Consider the following 17184-nt stretch of genomic DNA (forward strand, 5'->3'; position numbering starts at 1 on the left):
TCCTGGGAGGGATTGTAGTTATGATGCCTGGGAAAGCGGAGATACACTCAAATGTCAGTCTGGCAGCTGAAACTCATGTAACCTGGATGCCTGGATCTTTGGAGGAAGTATCCTTCTTCTTTGTTATAGTTGTATCAGAACAAGGACGATGAAGGAATAGACCAGAATGCACTGGTTGCATCCTAATGTGAGGAATTTTTATTTCCAGGGACTAAGAGATGTATTTCCCAGAGTAATAGAATGTAAGTGGATAAAAGGAATGTGGGGATTTTGATGATCTGTTGCTGTTAGAGTTGTTGGAAGTTCGGTTTTTTATTGCATTGAAAATCTTGCTAAAAACTGTAAAGTGACAGAATATTAGCTTATTATGGGATGCCTTACATATTGGTTATGTTCAAAAGAAATAACACATCTCATGTGCAAAAGGTTCAGGGGGAACATAAATACTGACCTTTTCCAAGACTGATACTGGATGCTGCATTTCCATCCATTCAGAAGATTGCCTCTGAAGATTTCTATTTAAAAAAAATCATAATGTCTTGCATTATTTGAGTGCTTTATGCTTTTTAGAAAATTTTTCCATGTCATCTCATCTGACTTTTACAATAATGTAGTGAACAAAAAGAAACAGGTTGTTAGCCCATTTTATAGATGAAAAAAACTAATGCAAGGTCAAGTAGTCAGCTTTACCTCTATTCCACCACACCGCCTGCAGCAGTGAAAATTAGAATTAAATCATCTGGGATATCCTAATTTGTAACCCAGTTCATAGCCCCCTCTATTGCTTTCAGGTTTTCTTTTTCCTTTTTCTTTCTTTCTTTCCTTCTTTTTTTTTTTTTGGAGATAGTGTCTGGCTCTGTTGCCCAGGCTGGAGCGCTGGAGTACAGTGGTACGGTCATCGCTCACTGCAACCTCGAACTCCTGGGCTCAAGTTATTCTCTCACCTCAGCCTCCCAAAGTGCTGGGACTACAGATGGGCACCATCATGTCTGGCTAATTTTTAAATTTTTTTTTGTGAAGGTGAGGTTTCACTATGTTGTCCAGGCTGGTTTCAAACTCCTGGCCTTAGGCGATTCTCCCACCTGCCCCTCTCAAAGTACTGGGATTACAGGCCTGAGCCACCTTACACAGCCCAGATTTCCTTTTTGGAAGAAAAGAGCAACATTGTATAACTGATAGTGAATTGTTTTTTAAGGAAATCTAGAGTCACTGTATAAACTGAGAGCTGTCTAGGGGAAAAATTGAAAATGTTACCAGTTATATTTTGAGAGTTGAACGTAGTCCTGGCCAAAGATAGGGAGATAGACTTTTCCAAAGCATCCTGAATTCTATAATACATGTTCTTATGTTTGTGTGTGTGTGTGTGTGTGTGTGTGTGTGTGTGTTTGTGTGTGTGCGCGTGCGTGCGCACGTGTATGTGTGGGTCCTGTGGGGCATTGTGACCAGTCATTATAAAAAGCTTTTATTGATCACCACTTTGTGCTAGAAGCAGGACTGAAACTGAGCCAGGCAGATACTTAAATAGCCACCATTGATCATTTATCAAGTGTTTATTAAGTGTTTTGCAACTCCACATCAGTGATTTGAGGAAAGTACTATTATAACACCCATTGTAAGCTGGGCGATGCAGACACAGAAGGGTCCTTGTCCAGTGTCACACAATATGTCTTGCAGTACCAGAGTCAGAATTCAAACTCAGAAGTATCTGATTTCCAGCCCCAGCAGTGCCCCCTTGATTAGCAGGATTCTCCAGCTGTGGTCTTCACTATGGACTAACACTCTTTCCTGTCATCCATCCAAACTTACCTGTTCTGTGTTCCATTATCCATTTGTGGAAAAGTAGACATAAAGGAATCCTACTGAGGTATTAGATGATAATGCATACCTATTCCAGGAATGGTGGCATTAAATATGAGGTTTTCAAACCTGCCAGGCGTAGTGGTGCAAGCCTGTAATCCCAGCACTTTGGGAGGCTGAGACGGGTGGATCACTTGAGGTCAGGAGTTTGAGGCCAGCCTGGCCAACATGGTGAAACTTCGTCTCTACCAAAAATACAAAAATTAGCTGGGCATGATGGCATGCCTGTAATCCCAGCTACTCAGGAGGCTGAGGCAGGAGAATCACCTGAACCCAGGAGGCGGAGGGTGCAGTGAGCCTAGATTGCACCACTGCACTCCAGCCTGGGTGACAGAGGGAGACTGTCTTAAAAAAAAATCTTAATGCAACTTTGGGGGGCTGAGGCTGGAGGATCACTTGAGGCCAGGAGTTCAAGACCAGCAACATAGCAAGACTCCATGTCTACAAAAAATATATAAATAAATAAAAATAAAAATTAGCCAGGTGTGGTAGGGCATGCCTGTAGTCCCAGCTACTTGGGAGGCTGAGGTGGGAGGATCATTTGAGCCCAGGAGTTGGAGGTTACAGGGAGGAGACATTTGTGTTCTCTCCAAAATCAAGTCATATAAGCATCTGATGCTCTGACTCTTCCTGTACCAGACCCTGGGCATCATTATATGTACAAATGAAACTTCACCCTCATTATCATTGTTTATTTCTTGGCAGAAATGTTTCTGATACTCTATGATATGAATACGCACGGATTTCCCTCACTTCTGGGCATTATATGTAACCAATTGCATTTCACGGTTGGAATTTCCACAAAGGTGTGAGTATCTGCTATTCCAGATTAAAATAGAAATCGTTGGCAATGGCAGATGCCATATCTCAGCACTGCTGTTCTTGAAAACGGCCTGAAAATGACACCGATCATAATGATGGCGCTGTCTTTATTAGCAGCCGTCAATAAAGATAAGGCTTTAGAAGAAAAAAAGGCAACTCTATTTCAGGCACAGCCAATATATTTGGGAGTTTTAAGAGATTTTTGAGTTTTTTGTTTGGGATATTTACCAGCAAATGTTCATGTATTTTTAAAATATGCATAATATAAATAGCATTCTCAGATGCTGAGTGGCTCCAAAAGGCTCCTTTTTGTGTACTAGAAAGTGGCAAGAATAAGTTTGTTTCCTGCTTTGGCTAGACAGGAGATCCCACTTCCTCGGATTATACACAATGGCTTTTCTATAAAGCTTTTGTTTGACCCATACCTGCTTCTCTGGAATACACAGCTTGGCTTCTCAAGAAGTAAGTTTATTTCTGTGTTGTAAATTCAAGGATTTTTCTAACTTGTTCTGTAAAATGCATCTGATGACATAGTGGAGAATTCATGCATTTGATTAAAATTTAAAGATGTAAAGAATGCTTAAGGCATTATACAATGGCAAAAAACTGAAAACACTGCCCACAAGGGTAAACATATAGGCAATAACGATTTTAACATCTATCACCTATATCTGCATGAATGATAGGCTATATTGGGTTGTTTGTTATTGTTCACTAATTTGAGACATATACTGTTTTCCATAAAGAAGATCTGAGTGAATGGATAAAGATAGCCAAAACAAGCCTGTTTAAATTTGACCTTGACCCCATTTTCTTCGTGACCTCTAGCAATTCTCAGAGGAGCAAATTTCAAAGGGTTTCAACAGTCTGCTCTTCCCATGCATACAAGATTCTGCTTGTAATTGATTTGGGCTGAATAGATTTTGAACACAATTTATTTGCTTGAAATAACATTAAAGGACCAAGCATTGAGCAATTCAGGTGCAACTCATGCACACTTCTGAGTCAAGTTCAAATAAATTGGATTTGACCTTAACCACTGTCCCCTCAAAAAAAGAGCTGGCAGTCATCAGAATGAATGCCATCCAATCAAGTATAAAAACTGGTATGAGTGGTTTGGATCAGAAATTGATCTCCATACACAAGACCTTCTTTTGAAAACTTGTTATGAGCTTCTGTTTTCCTGTTTCACCAGCTGTAAACTGAGGAAAGAAACATTGACTGCTGCCTCCCAGTGGCAGTTGGAGGATTAATGAGCTAATATTTATAAAGTGCTTTGAAGATAAAGGTGCCAGCTATTATTATTACTAATAAACCATTTTCTCTGCAGTGTAATTTTGGACAGCAGCCATTAAAAACCCATTGCTGTATTTAACAGTAAAACAATCTGCCACAGCCTAGTATTTACTGCCTCAATTAAGCATGCATTCCACTTCCTTTGCCCCTCCAAATTCAGAACTGGTGAGGAGAGACAGAAAGGTGTGTGTCATCATTTCCCAAGTTCATTGAAATATTAGGTTTGGGTTGTTTGATTGTCTCGGCAGAAAGCTAGACTATATCCTCAGTGGGAGACTAGTTGGGCTACACTTTTGTTTCTGTGCCTTATGAAGGGAGTGGAAGGCTTGGTTCTAGGCCTTTATTCAACCAGATTTACATTGCGGTTTATTATCTTTGAAGATTGCATTCCAGTATCCGTTTTGGTTATTTGAATATGGTACCATTAATGAAACTGGTTCATTTGGGTGGTTTTATGTGTGTACCTGCGTGAGGGTGGGGTTCACAACTAACTCCTAAAACCGAAGTGGAAAATGGAGGTAATTCTGCAGCTATCCCATGTCCAAAAGTATTAAAAAATAAAACTGGAGACCTTGAATTATACAGGATAGTTTCTTAGTTAGTAATTACTGTTATCATTATATGATATTAAATCCTTTCAATCTGATTTATTTTGATCTATATAGATGTCCTAAAATATCAGATGGTACAGGGTAGTGTAAATATTTCTCACGTATTGCCAAAACAATGCTTATTTTCCTCTGATGCTATTTCAGTACTGCAAATAAAAGTAAAAAAAATATAAAGTTAATAAATGACTATAATGAGATGTCTCAGCTTTCAACAGCTACTTCAGGTATTCAAATGCTAGGCCAATATCTAAAAGTTGGACAAAAGAAGCCTCAAAGCAACCTAGATCTCTTTCTTGGCAAAAATTCACTAAAATGTAAACACTTGATTATGGAAAGATCTTCCTAATTCAGTGACTATTTGCTCTTAATTTAGAACCATTCTAATATGCATAATTATATTATTTCAGCAGATGACAAAGTATAAACTGCAAGTTGGAGCAGATGAGGGAAATTTTGCAAATTCATTCTAAGACAAAAGAAGTTACATTTAATATTTCTTCAGCAAGAGAGAGGGATAGAAAGACTAGAAAAAGACAACTCAGAAATGACTATATGGGTGATCTTGAGTCATTAAGAAATTATTTTAAAATAAAAAATAAATTGACATACCACCTATAGGAGTTCAGATCATTTATCTGAAAATCTTATGGAACCAATCCTTCCTAGTGGTCTAGTTGTTCAATAATGTTAAATACAAATTCTTAACAGAACCCTAATCTTTTTTTTATCATTATTATACTTCAAGTTTTAGGGTACATGTGCACAACGTGCAGGTTTGTTACATATGTATACATGTGCCATGTTGGTGTGCTGCACTCATTAACTCGTCGTTTAGCATTAGGTACATCTCCTAATGTTAGCTCCCCTCCGCTGCCACCCCACGACAGGCCCCGTGTGTGATGTTCCCCACCCTGTGTCCAAGTGTTCTCATTGAACAGAACCCAAATCTTTTAAATGGTTTCTTTTACAAACAATGCACTAATAATGATCCAAGGTAGGTGCCGTTATTTACAGATAGGATTTTGTATTGCCCATTCCAAGTTTGCCACAGAGTATACTTTTTATTACTATCACTTAGGGAGACTGTTTTGTAAATACCATCACCATTCCATTGACTTTTGAAGTTGAGCTCATGCTATTTTCATCATTTGTTTTGTTTAATAGTGTATGGGGAATTCACCATATGGCTTAAAACTGTTTAAGACCTCAATAGATATGTGTTTTGCATTATGAGATTCTTGGGGTATCTGTAGGGATATACATAAGCTGTTTGTTATTGGGAAGAAAAGTACCTGAAAGCTTGTGTGTAGCTAAGAGGAGAAATGATGAAAAATATTCTGAATGTAGCAAAGTAACAATTTGTGTAAAATGTGAAGGCACATTTTTCCACTTACCTATCACTGAATGACAAACTAACTCATACCTTTAAACAGTAACTTCAAACAACAGACATTTTATGAAATCTCATGAATTGTAGGTGAGGAATTTAGGCAGGGCTCCGCTGGGTGGTTTCTTCTGCCCCATTTGGTGACAACTGAGGTCATATGGTGGTGTCTCAGAGAGTGGCTGGGGTGGGCTGGTGGCCCCAGGATGGCTTCTCTCACATGACCGATGCACTGGCAAGGAGGGCTGAGCTCAGCTGGGCCCCTCTTTCTGTCCAAGTAGTCACAGGGCCTCTCTCCTGGTCCTTCCAGAAATGTCACTGGACTTTTCACACAGTGATTCAGGGCTTTAAAAATCTAACTTGGAAACTTAAAGGCTAGTCCTCAGACCGTTCAGATTCAAAGGAAACTCACACTCAACTTCTAGCAGACAAGGTAGCAAGAAATACTAATTAAGAAAGACATGCTAATTAACAGAATTATTAAACCCATTGTGATACACCATTCACTCACCATGTGACTGCTTACAAAGAGGGAAAAATATGGAGCCCTCTGTTCCAAGGGAACACTCCTTTCCCTCCCGACACTTCCTAGAGAAATATGGAGCCCTCTGTTCCAAGGGAACACTCCTTTCCCCTCCCGACACTTCCTAGAGATCTTAGGCCCACATGACTGTGAGAAAGAAGAGTGATGTGAGAGTGAACTTTGGCAAGGCTGAAGTGCCCTGGCTTTGTCTGGAGCGAGAATAAAAGCGAGAGGAAGGAGGCGTCCAGTTGGCTGAGAATACTGTTGGCTAAGATTCTTTAGCAGGGCGGGCTTTTCGGATGCTTTTCTCCTCTGATCTATTTAGGTTTATCCTTACTCTTTTCCATTTATCTGGGAAGTGACTTGGGTTTAAGAGAACCAGGAGTATCTTAGCAGAGTCAAAAGGGCCACGGTGAACCCCAAATGTCAGGAAACAAGGAACTGACTAGATTACTCAAGGCTTCACTCTTGAGGAGGGAGAGAAAAGAGCTCCTGTATTTCCTTCCATTTATTGATTACAGCCACAAATGGAAAAGGAAGCAGGCTTTCTGCCCTGAAATAATGATGATACATCAGGCTGCAGAGCTCCTATACCTATAACTCTCAAAAGCAAATGGAAAGGAGACTAGCGTGTGGCTAGTACCATTATTCTCACATCTTCCTGCAGTGTTATGAGAGCACAGAGTAGGATGCAGGGTGAGGATAGACAGCAGTAGAGCTTTCTTGAGCTACTTATTCCTCTCCAAATTCTCTCTGAAAGTGGATGAAAAACTGCTGCCATGTCTGGTGTGGGTTCAATTTGTGCTCTCATTGCTTCTACTTCTCTGTTTCTCCAGATCCTACCATCACGTTCTTCCTTCTGTGGCTTAGCCATTTTTCTCTCCGCGCTTAGGAACCATACATACTATCATTCTTCTACCTCTGAAGCATTATCCCATCCTTCTGACAAACGTGAGTAGATGTTTTCCCCTCACAGTCTTGCCAAAAAGCACTTATAAAGTATTGCACCGTAGTTTTCATATTTCAAAAACACTTCAACAGGCAAAATGCGATATACACAACCCCAAAATGCTGTGCTATGATGAATTTAGTTCTATATTGGTAATACTATAAATTGCTTTTGAATGAAAGATACAATGTCTATATATTATTTAATTTGATACTTGCAGTAACTAGCTATTTAAGCAAGACAGGTATCAGTCCTGTTTAGCGAAGTTCAGTGGAACCAATGGAACAAACGTGTGGGAGTGGAACTGGAACTCGGATGTCTGATTTTGTCTTAAGTTATTTTAATGACAAGTCATTTAGCCACCGATAAAAAGTTACTTATTCAGAAAATTCAATCTTCTGGACAAGTTTTATTTTTACATGACATAACCTAAAATGTTATATATGTTAAATTCTGCCGTTTTAGATTTCAGGAAAACAAATGCAGAGTGGTAGAGGCTGGTGGTGAGAATGAGCTGAGAAGGGTGGTAATAAACTGAGGTTTCTACAATGAGTTTGCATTAAAAAAAACTTGTTGGGGGTTCTGGAACCCAAACAATTCTCAGATGTTTCCATAGTCTATTTTTATATAGCATAATACATTTTTATTATGATCAGGCAATAAAGCAAGACTGTTCACCAGTCTTGCTTTAGCCGTTTACCATTTCCTGTACTCTATGTATGTCCTTTGTCTGCTTTTACACTACCATAAAGCCTGCTTCAACTTTCCCCTCAATACACTGAGATTTATTTCTTCACTAACCATTCTGGAAAATTCCTTGTTCAGCCTTCTAATCACTAGACCCCTGCAACCTTTCCTTCACTGGATTTCTGCCTCGAACAGTCACTCTTCTCCACTAAGATCTACAGTCACCGCTAAAATCCCCTTTCTTGCTTGTCACTTTGACCATGATGTCACTTACTTCCTAAAAATTTCCCCTGGCTCCCTACTGCTTTGCAGGCCAAGTAACTGTCACACTTCGTTTCCACTTTCAGCTGGAGTCAGCCTTCATTATTCCCCTCTCCGTCCCTGTATCCTTAGAGACCCTCTCCTTTGACTCAACAGCTCACTGCTCTTGTCTTCTCAAAGCTCCTGTCTTTTCACACACAGTTCCTGCTGTCTTTTCTTCTTAAAACAACCAGCCATTTGACAGTCTCCAATTCTCTGAGAAGACATTCCCCTAAACTCACCATCTTCAATACTTGTGTAATATCTTTGTGCCAAATTCTAATTCACTTAAGATTTTAACTGGCTTACTAACAAAATACACTAACTTAAAATGAAGGTTTTATTTATTACCTTAAATGAAACACCAGTGTCAACGGCAAACAATGAAAAGTAAGAGCAAACGTTACTATGATGAAAGCAACTTGAAGTGATTGCATTTTAGGTAGATATTTGTGCCTGCCCCAGACTCTGGGCTTGAACCCTGCTCTCTCTTATAAAATAGGGAGATTAGAAAAGTTAAATTGTTATTAATGTTCTATTAACACCTACTTGAGACTTTCAACTTTTTATAGTAAGAAGAATTGAAAAATAATTCACAGGGAATGTGATTCCCATGATGCGTTCACCTATGTCCTGCTCAGAACACATCTAGGATCATTTCAGCGCTGATAGACTGTTCAAGGAGATGCAGTCTAACTCAAGGAGGGTATAACCACCCCTAAGAAAAATTCATCATGCTCCTCCTCTTTCCTTCTCCAGTTTTGTTCCCACATATGAACATTAAATGAAAATTTATGAAGTTCCTGCTGAGTGAAAATCACTGCTGGATAGATGAATTCCAAGATGAAATAGATACAGTTTCTGGCCTGAAGTTGCTTACTGTTACCACTGAATATACGCCCATAAAATATTAAAATAGACCTAAATGCCTTTTCTGAGGTCTGGAACTCTCAAAGTGTTGTGAGCCTCCAATCTAATTAAAGAACTCACTCAAGTATAATGCAAAATAGAGGATGAAAAATGCCATAGGAATGTATAGATAATGTTTTATGGGAGATTAGAATAGAGAAAGACTATTTCCAGCTTGTGCACTGTTAAAAGTTATTAGGAAAGAGGTAGAATTTGGAAAGCAAAGAAGAAATTGCATTGCAAAGAAGACATTCAATTGCAATGATTATTTCTCTGAAGCAAAATAAGTGTTCAAGCCCAATTTAATGAGCAATTAATTTTTAGCAATATTTTCCACATGTTCATAATCTAGTACCATTTGAAAAAACTTTCTGATGTGAAAAAAATGTGATTTAAATACCTGTCTCAAGTTCTGAAAGACTTCCTCACATAAAACAAGAGCCCTCCCTAATTTGAGTCAGGTTAGAGAAAGCCAAACATAGGTGGAATATGGATACCTTTACTACAACTACATTTGGGGAGTCAACCTAATGCTTGCTTAATCGCTTCACAGAAAGATTGAGGAAGGCAGTGATATCCAGCATCATCATAGGGCTCTTTGGTGCCAATAATCTATTGAGGTGCTTTTCGATTATGAGATGACCAAGAAATTAGCTGATCCCAGCAGAAAAACAGAGCTCCTTCCTTACTTTTCAGCTGGGTTAGTTTCTTCTCTATGTTTCAGAGTACTGCTAATTCCATCCACTGATCCCTTCTAGGGCCTGGTTTTCAGTCCTAGGCACTCAGGTAAGGCTATTCTCTAGACATAATATGCATGTGAAACAAAAAAAGAGAAAAGTAATAATGACTTCAAATATTAGGATCTGATTATGAAATATCAGATCTTTTAACTCTTGTATTCATGTAACCTTCCTACATTTTTCAAGTGAAAATATTTCCTACATTTTTTAAGAGACATCAGTGTTACGTGCTACGTTATCAATATTATTTTCTTATTGGCCACGGAAATGCTTAAATAATTGACTTGACTTGTTAAATCTATTTTGCACATTGCATTTTAATTACATTTATAATTTTAAGAAACTTCACTTTTTAGAAAGATATAGACATGAATACCCTTGGTATTAATTAGTAGTAGATGTCCTTACTTCTGATAGCCCTTACGTAATGTATCCCTCTCTATGAGTGCTGTAGATTTTTCACTTATATCTACAAATACAGAAGATATAACTTATTAAAAGTTCAATAGGAATAAGTCCTCATGTTATGAGAGAGTATAAAGCAATAGTTAGAGTGATGTGAAATATTATAACTCTGTCTTCTGGAATTATTCCTTGAAAAGATTAATTATGTATGCCTAATGAGATAACAGTGACAAGGCATAATTTAGAGACTATAAAGCTGAGAATTTAAATGCCTAGCATGTGCGCACGCACACACACACACACACACACACACACAAATCTTCATCACATCAATTGTGTTGAATCCATTCTCTTAGGCTATACATTCTCATGCTAGCAAAATGAAAACCTGAAAGTAATATGCTGACGAGATACTATGTTGAAGAGATTCCCATGTTGATTGCAGCATTATTTACAATAGCCAAGATATAGAATCAACCTAAGTGTCCATCAACAGATGAATAAAGAAAATATGGTGTATATATACACAATTGAATAGTACTCAGCCATAATAAGAACGAAATCCTGTCATTGTGGTAACATGGATGAATCTAGAGGACAATATGCTAAGTGAAATAAGCAAGGCACAGGAAGACTAATATCCCACGTTCTCACTCATTTGTGGAGTCTGAAAAAGCTGATGTCACAAAAGTACAGAGTTATTAGTGACTCCGGAATGTATCAAGGAGGGGAGGATAGGAAGAGATTGGTCAATGACATAAAATTACAGTTAGACAGGAGAAATAAGTTCTGGTGTTCTATAGCATAGTTGGGTGACTATAGTAAACAGTATTATAGTTTGTATCTCCAAATAACTAGAATAGAGGATCCTGAGTTCTCACCACAAAGAAATAATGTTTCAGGATTGGATATGCTAAAGCCAATGTATACATGTATCCCATCATTATGATGTACTTCATAGATGTGTATACTTATTGCGTATCAATTAAAAACACAATTCAAAAATTGTCATGCGTTTGCTCTTTTTTTTTTTGCATTACAAAGTGACATCTATTTCTTGGCTACATGCTAGGTGATTAATTATAAAATGGCTCTGTGCATTGAAGCATCTCTTTCAAGAGCTTTACAACCTGACTTTTGGGAAAGATACATTGTATCTTTTGAATGATTCAATAGTGAAATTTATTTCTGAGTTTACCATTTTGTGATTTCTGAATTTTTTCACTTTCAGCATTTCCACTAGTGTTTTATTTACTGGTTCCACAAATCAGTCAGTTTCATCAAATTTGCCAACTGCAAGCCTACACCATTGGAAATTGGCATAATGAATGTTCTGAGTAAGAACATATATGTTATTAGGAATATTTTAAATATAAGAAAATGTGATACAAACCTAGCTGCCAAAATATGGCAAAAATGTAAACAAAAAATGATGTGTAAAAAATACCACTGTATTTCAAACGGATAAAACTAATCAGATAGTATTTTAAAGCTGATGTCTTGATGGCACAATTTTAAATTGAAGTGCTATGGGGGATATTGTCTTACTGGTATTTGCAGTTTGGGCTCAAAAAACCAGAAACTATATCTTTAAGGGTGTTTAACAGAATAATTCTAAGTATTATAGTTTTCTCTTTCCTTTTTGTTGTCCTGTGATTTTAACTTTGACATTCTTATGTGACAATTGAAAAAGTCTCTTCACTTTTGTGTATTCTTTCTAATGTGATCAGAAGAATTAAAATGAACATTTTCTTTCATAAAGCTGAGAGTTAATTCTGAAACATTGTACCAGAATACTTTTAGGAATGAAAGACTAGCCTTTGAACCCTAGGAGAGTCAACTCTACACCAACCCTGTCTATTAAAAAAAGTCTGTGCTTACAGATGTCTTGTGTGAGATGTGGCTTTACCAAAAGTATCTGAACTTCAAATTTCTCCTATCACTGCCAACTACCCATGGGTATTGGCAATATATTTGGTAGACTTATTTCTTCTGTGGGCATATGATGCCATGGCCAAAGTGAACTCTACATTTTTAAGAGAGGCTGCTAAATATGGCTAATCACAACAGAAAACTAGCATTTCTCCAATTTGGCAGTGGTTTCTGGATGGCACACCCAGACTTACTTCCTTAAGCAATGCTGATATATGGAAATGCCATGATAGAGGCTCAGAAGCTAACACTGAATTCAGCAGTGCAGAAAAACTCCAAATCATGTGGTTCTTCTTTGTCAATATTTTCACTAAGGCAGCATAAGATATTAAATCACCTGGAATTAGTTATGTGCCATTTCAGCAACCTTTTGTGCTCAGTCTGCTACAAGCTGCTTGTGCTGATTAGCAGTTTAAAAGTCTGCAGGGGAAGGAAATTTTCAGTAGCTTGATTTTCCCCCACCCTTTGGTCCTGTGTGCGTTGGGGAAGAAATTACCTTCTGTGCAATTCCTGAATAATTTGGTTTGATTATTAATAGATTCATGCTGAAAAAAGAACAATATCAGAAAAAAAATTACCCATGGGGTTGTAGCTGTGCTCCCAGATACAAAACAGGGAAAGAAAACAGGTCTCTCCAAGCAAAGGGTGTATGTGTATACGTGTGTGTGCATGTGTAGCTCTGATTCTAAGAAGCCATTGGTTCATTTATTCATGCATCAAATATTTATTGAGCTGCGAACAAATCCCAGGCACTGTGAGGGAGATAGATTTCCTGCCCTCCCAGAGTTGCCATTACTAAGAATGTTAGCCAATAAATGAGTAAACACGTAAAATCTTTACGGGAAAGAAACAAAGGACTGTGATAGAAAAAAAATAGGAGGAGAAACTTACTTTAGAAAGGATTATCTGAGAAGGTGCCTTTCACGCTGAGCCAGAAAGGGAAGAAGGCAAACAGGAAAAGAGCCAGAAGAGCAGAGTTCCCGGCAGAGGGGAAGCAAGTGGAGAGGCGGGGTGTGGAGGAATCAATTTGGCCCGATCTGGAATGGACAGAAGGCTAGAACCTGCAGTGCAGTGAGTGTGGGAGAAACCAGCTGGCACAAGGTGAGCTTAGGGCAGATCACATAAGGCCTTGTAGGTCATGGACAACAATATGGATTTAAGTGCAGTATAGGAACTTCAAAGGAATTCCAACAGTTAAGCTAGTTGATGTAATTTGTGTCTATATGTATATATATGTATATATACAAACAAAACAAACCTTGGCTGTTGCATGCAGAGTAGATTGCAATGGAGAGGAGGACCAGTTGGTATTCCACAAGCGAGATAAGAACAGCTTAGGCTTGAATGAGGGTGTGATAAAGGGGATTTTATGAGCAAGGCTGTTTTATTATTTTATTTATTGTACTTCTATTAAGATGATATGGGTGCTTTGGGGGCTGTTGTAAATTATAACCCACAGCCCCTGCACAGGAAACCTCCATAGGAAACAATCAAAGAATAAGCAGTTGTGAGATGACAAGGTTTAAGATATGTATTTTCAGGCTTCTTAATAGCAGAGTGGGTGGGTGATTTCCAAAAGACCTCAGGGCTGGGATGGGTGAAATTTTGTGAGCTTCTGGATTGGATGAGGGTGTGCTCTTGCAGAAAGAATTCCTGAATACTTTCTGCACTGACAGAACCTGCTTATTAATTCTTACAGCAGTTATGTTTTAGAAGATGAAAGACCCCTTCCATTCAATTATTGATCATAAGCATGATGTGTGTTGATTAAAATGGCATGATAATGGTATCAAATGGATTTTGGATATCTTTTTCCTTACTATATTTTCGTGTATCATATTTAAGTTTCCTCAAGTCAGTAGAGAAGATGTTACCCACGTCCTCTTTTCCAAAGAAGGAATCGTTTGATCATTGAAAGGTTTACTGAATAGAAAATAAATTATGTTGACTTTAGCACAAATTCCTGCCCTAAGTTTTGGCCCATATACTAATGATGTCAAGTGCTGCTAAATGTGTTCTTCTTCTATAAAAATTAAAGTTTGAGCTTTGGATGCTAACTTTCAAATCTATGTGAAATGATATGATTTATTGGTGATATAAAGAATGACATAAAGAACAAAATAATACTTTTTTAAATTTATGAGGAAAAAGACAACAGAAAGGAAAAATGAGCAAAGAAAGAGAACACGTTTCATGCAAATCAAAACCACAATGAGATACCATTTCCCACCGGTCAGAATGGTTATAATTAAAAAGTCAAAAAGTAGGCCGGGCGCACTGGCTCACACCTGTAATCCCAGCACTTTGGGAGGCCAAGATGGGCGGATCACGAAGTCAGGAGATCGAGACCGTCCTGGCTAACACGGTGAAACCCCGTCTCTAAATAAAAAATACAAAAAAATTAGCCAGGCATGGTGGCGGGCACCTGTAGTCCCAGCTACTCCAGAGGCTGAGGCAGGAGAATGGCATGAACCCGGGAGGTGGGGCTTGCAGTGAGCCGAGATCATGCCACTGCACTCCAGCCTGGGCGACAGAGTGAGACTCTGTCAAAAAAAAAAAGGTCAAAAAATAAAAGATGCAGGTGAGGTTGTGTGGAGAAAAAGGAAGAGAAAGTACACTGTTGGGGGGGTGTAAATTAGGTCAACGGTTGTAGAAGACAGTGTGGTGACTCCTCAAAGACCTGAAGACAGAAATACCACTCAATCCTGCAATCCCATTACTATATATATTCCCAAAGGAATATAAATTTTTACATTATGTTAAAAAGACACACTCATATGTATGTTCATTGCAGCACTATTCACAATAGCAAAGACATAAAATCAACCTAAATGCCCATCAATGACATCAATAACAGACTGGATAAAGGAAATGTAGTACATATGCACCATGGACTATTATGCAGCCATCAAAAAAGAATGAGATCATGTCCTTTGCATGGACGTGGATGGAGCTGGAGGCTATTATCCTTAGCAAACTAATGCAGGACCTAATGCAGGAAAACCAAATACTGCATCTTCTCACTTATAAGTGGAAGCTAAGTGATGAGAAAACATGAACACTTAGAGGAGAACAACACACACTGGGGCCTACTTGAAGGTGGAGGGTGGGAGGAGGGAGAGGATCAGAAAAAATAACTAATGGGAACTAGGCTTAACGAAATAGTCTGTACAACAAACCCACATAACACAGGTTTACCTGTGTAACAAACTGGCACATGTACCCCTGAACTTAAAATGAAAGTTTTTTAAAAAAGAGAACACATTTCAGAAAAAAACTCAAATGGCCAAAATACTTACTAAGATAGACAACCTCATGAATAGTCAGGGAAATGCACATTGAAATCACAGTGAAACAATAGTTCATCTATATCATTGAATAATACTTAGTATCTAAAAGGAATGGACTACTGATATATGCAACAAAATAAATGACTCTTAAAAGCATTATGCTAGGTGAAAGAAAGTTACATACTGTGGGATTTCATTTATACGATATTTTGGAAAAGGTGAAATTGAAGGGATAGCAATAGAATCATTGTTTTTAAAGACTGGTGAGGGTGGTTGACGACTGACATGATGGGAATACTGTGTGTTGATTGTGGTGATATTAATACTCCGTCTACCTTTGTCAATATTCATTGAATTGTACCTTTACAAATTTGGTTATTGTGATGTATGTAAATTAAACCTTCAATGATCTGATTTTAAACATTACAGTGAAGTCAGGAGTGGTGGTATGCACCTGTAGTTCCAGCTACTCAGGAGGCTGAGGTGGAAGGATCTCTCGAGCCTGGAAATTCGAGGCTGTAGCATGGGTGTCCAACCTTTTGACTACCCTGGGCCACATTGGAAGAAGAAGAATTGTCTTGAGCCACACATAAAATACACTAACACTAACGATAGCTGATGAGTTTTTTTTTTAAAAAAAAAGGTCCATGCATAATTTTTGTGATATCTGTCATGCCACCACAGATAAGCAAAGAAGTCCTCACATTCAAAGGATTTTACATCTATGCATGTAGAATGCTATAATTGCACCTGTGAGTAGCCACTGCACTCCAGCTTGGGCAACATAGTGAGATCCCATCACAAAAAAGACTCACAATGAGAAAATGTTATCATTTATTAGACTACAACAATGAAAATATGTAGTACAGAATCTTGTGAAGGTGTCAGGAAATGAGAACGCTCATGCTCTGTTGGTGTGAGTGGAAAGTGGCATAACCTCCTTTTAGAGGAGGAATTTCACATCAGCTAGTAAAGTTGAACATGTTTTAACCCACACCTTCGTAAGTCTGATAAACATTTACAATCAATTGTCTCTGAAGCCTACTACCTGGAGGCCTCATCTGGATAGAACCTTGGTCTCCACAACCATCCTTATCTTAACCAAGACACTCCCTTCTAATCGATTCCAGGTCTTTAGATAAACTCCTTGGACTAGTTGCCAATTAGAAAATCTTTGAATCCACGTATGACCTGAAATCCCACACTCACCCACTTTGAGTTGTCTCACCTTTCCAGAATGAACCAATGTACATGTTTCATGCACTTATTGATGTCTTATGTCTCCTTAAAATGGTTAAAACCAAGCTGTAGCCCGACCACCTTGGGCACGTGTTCTCAGGATCTCCTGAAGCTGTGTCATGGGCCATGGTCACTCGTGTGGCTCGGAATAAATATCATCAAATATTTTACAGAATTTGACTCTTTTCATTGACACTAATCATCATTGTAAAATTAAGACTATAGTAATCAGTGCATTTT

The 17184-nt window shown here is 38.3% G+C and overlaps 1 protein-coding gene across 11 annotated transcripts in view; it reads left to right on the top strand.

Moving 5' to 3' along the window:
• CHL1 (cell adhesion molecule L1 like) overlaps window positions 1-17184 on the top strand; it is a 209574-nt gene that overhangs the window by 7705 nt on the left and 184685 nt on the right. For 6 of the 11 annotated variants that reach the window (XM_055380956.2, XM_055380959.2, XM_055380961.2 and 3 more), the window contains exon 2: window positions 7330-7444. The exons of the other annotated variants lie outside the window; for them this stretch is intronic. The gene's annotated coding sequence lies outside the window, so the exon portion shown is untranslated. The remainder of the gene's footprint in view (window positions 1-7329; window positions 7445-17184) is intronic. 11 annotated transcript variants of the gene reach the window in all.

Source organism: Gorilla gorilla, chromosome 2, assembly GCF_029281585.2.
Source record: "Gorilla gorilla gorilla isolate KB3781 chromosome 2, NHGRI_mGorGor1-v2.1_pri, whole genome shotgun sequence".
Taxonomy (NCBI): domain Eukaryota; kingdom Metazoa; phylum Chordata; class Mammalia; order Primates; family Hominidae; genus Gorilla; species Gorilla gorilla.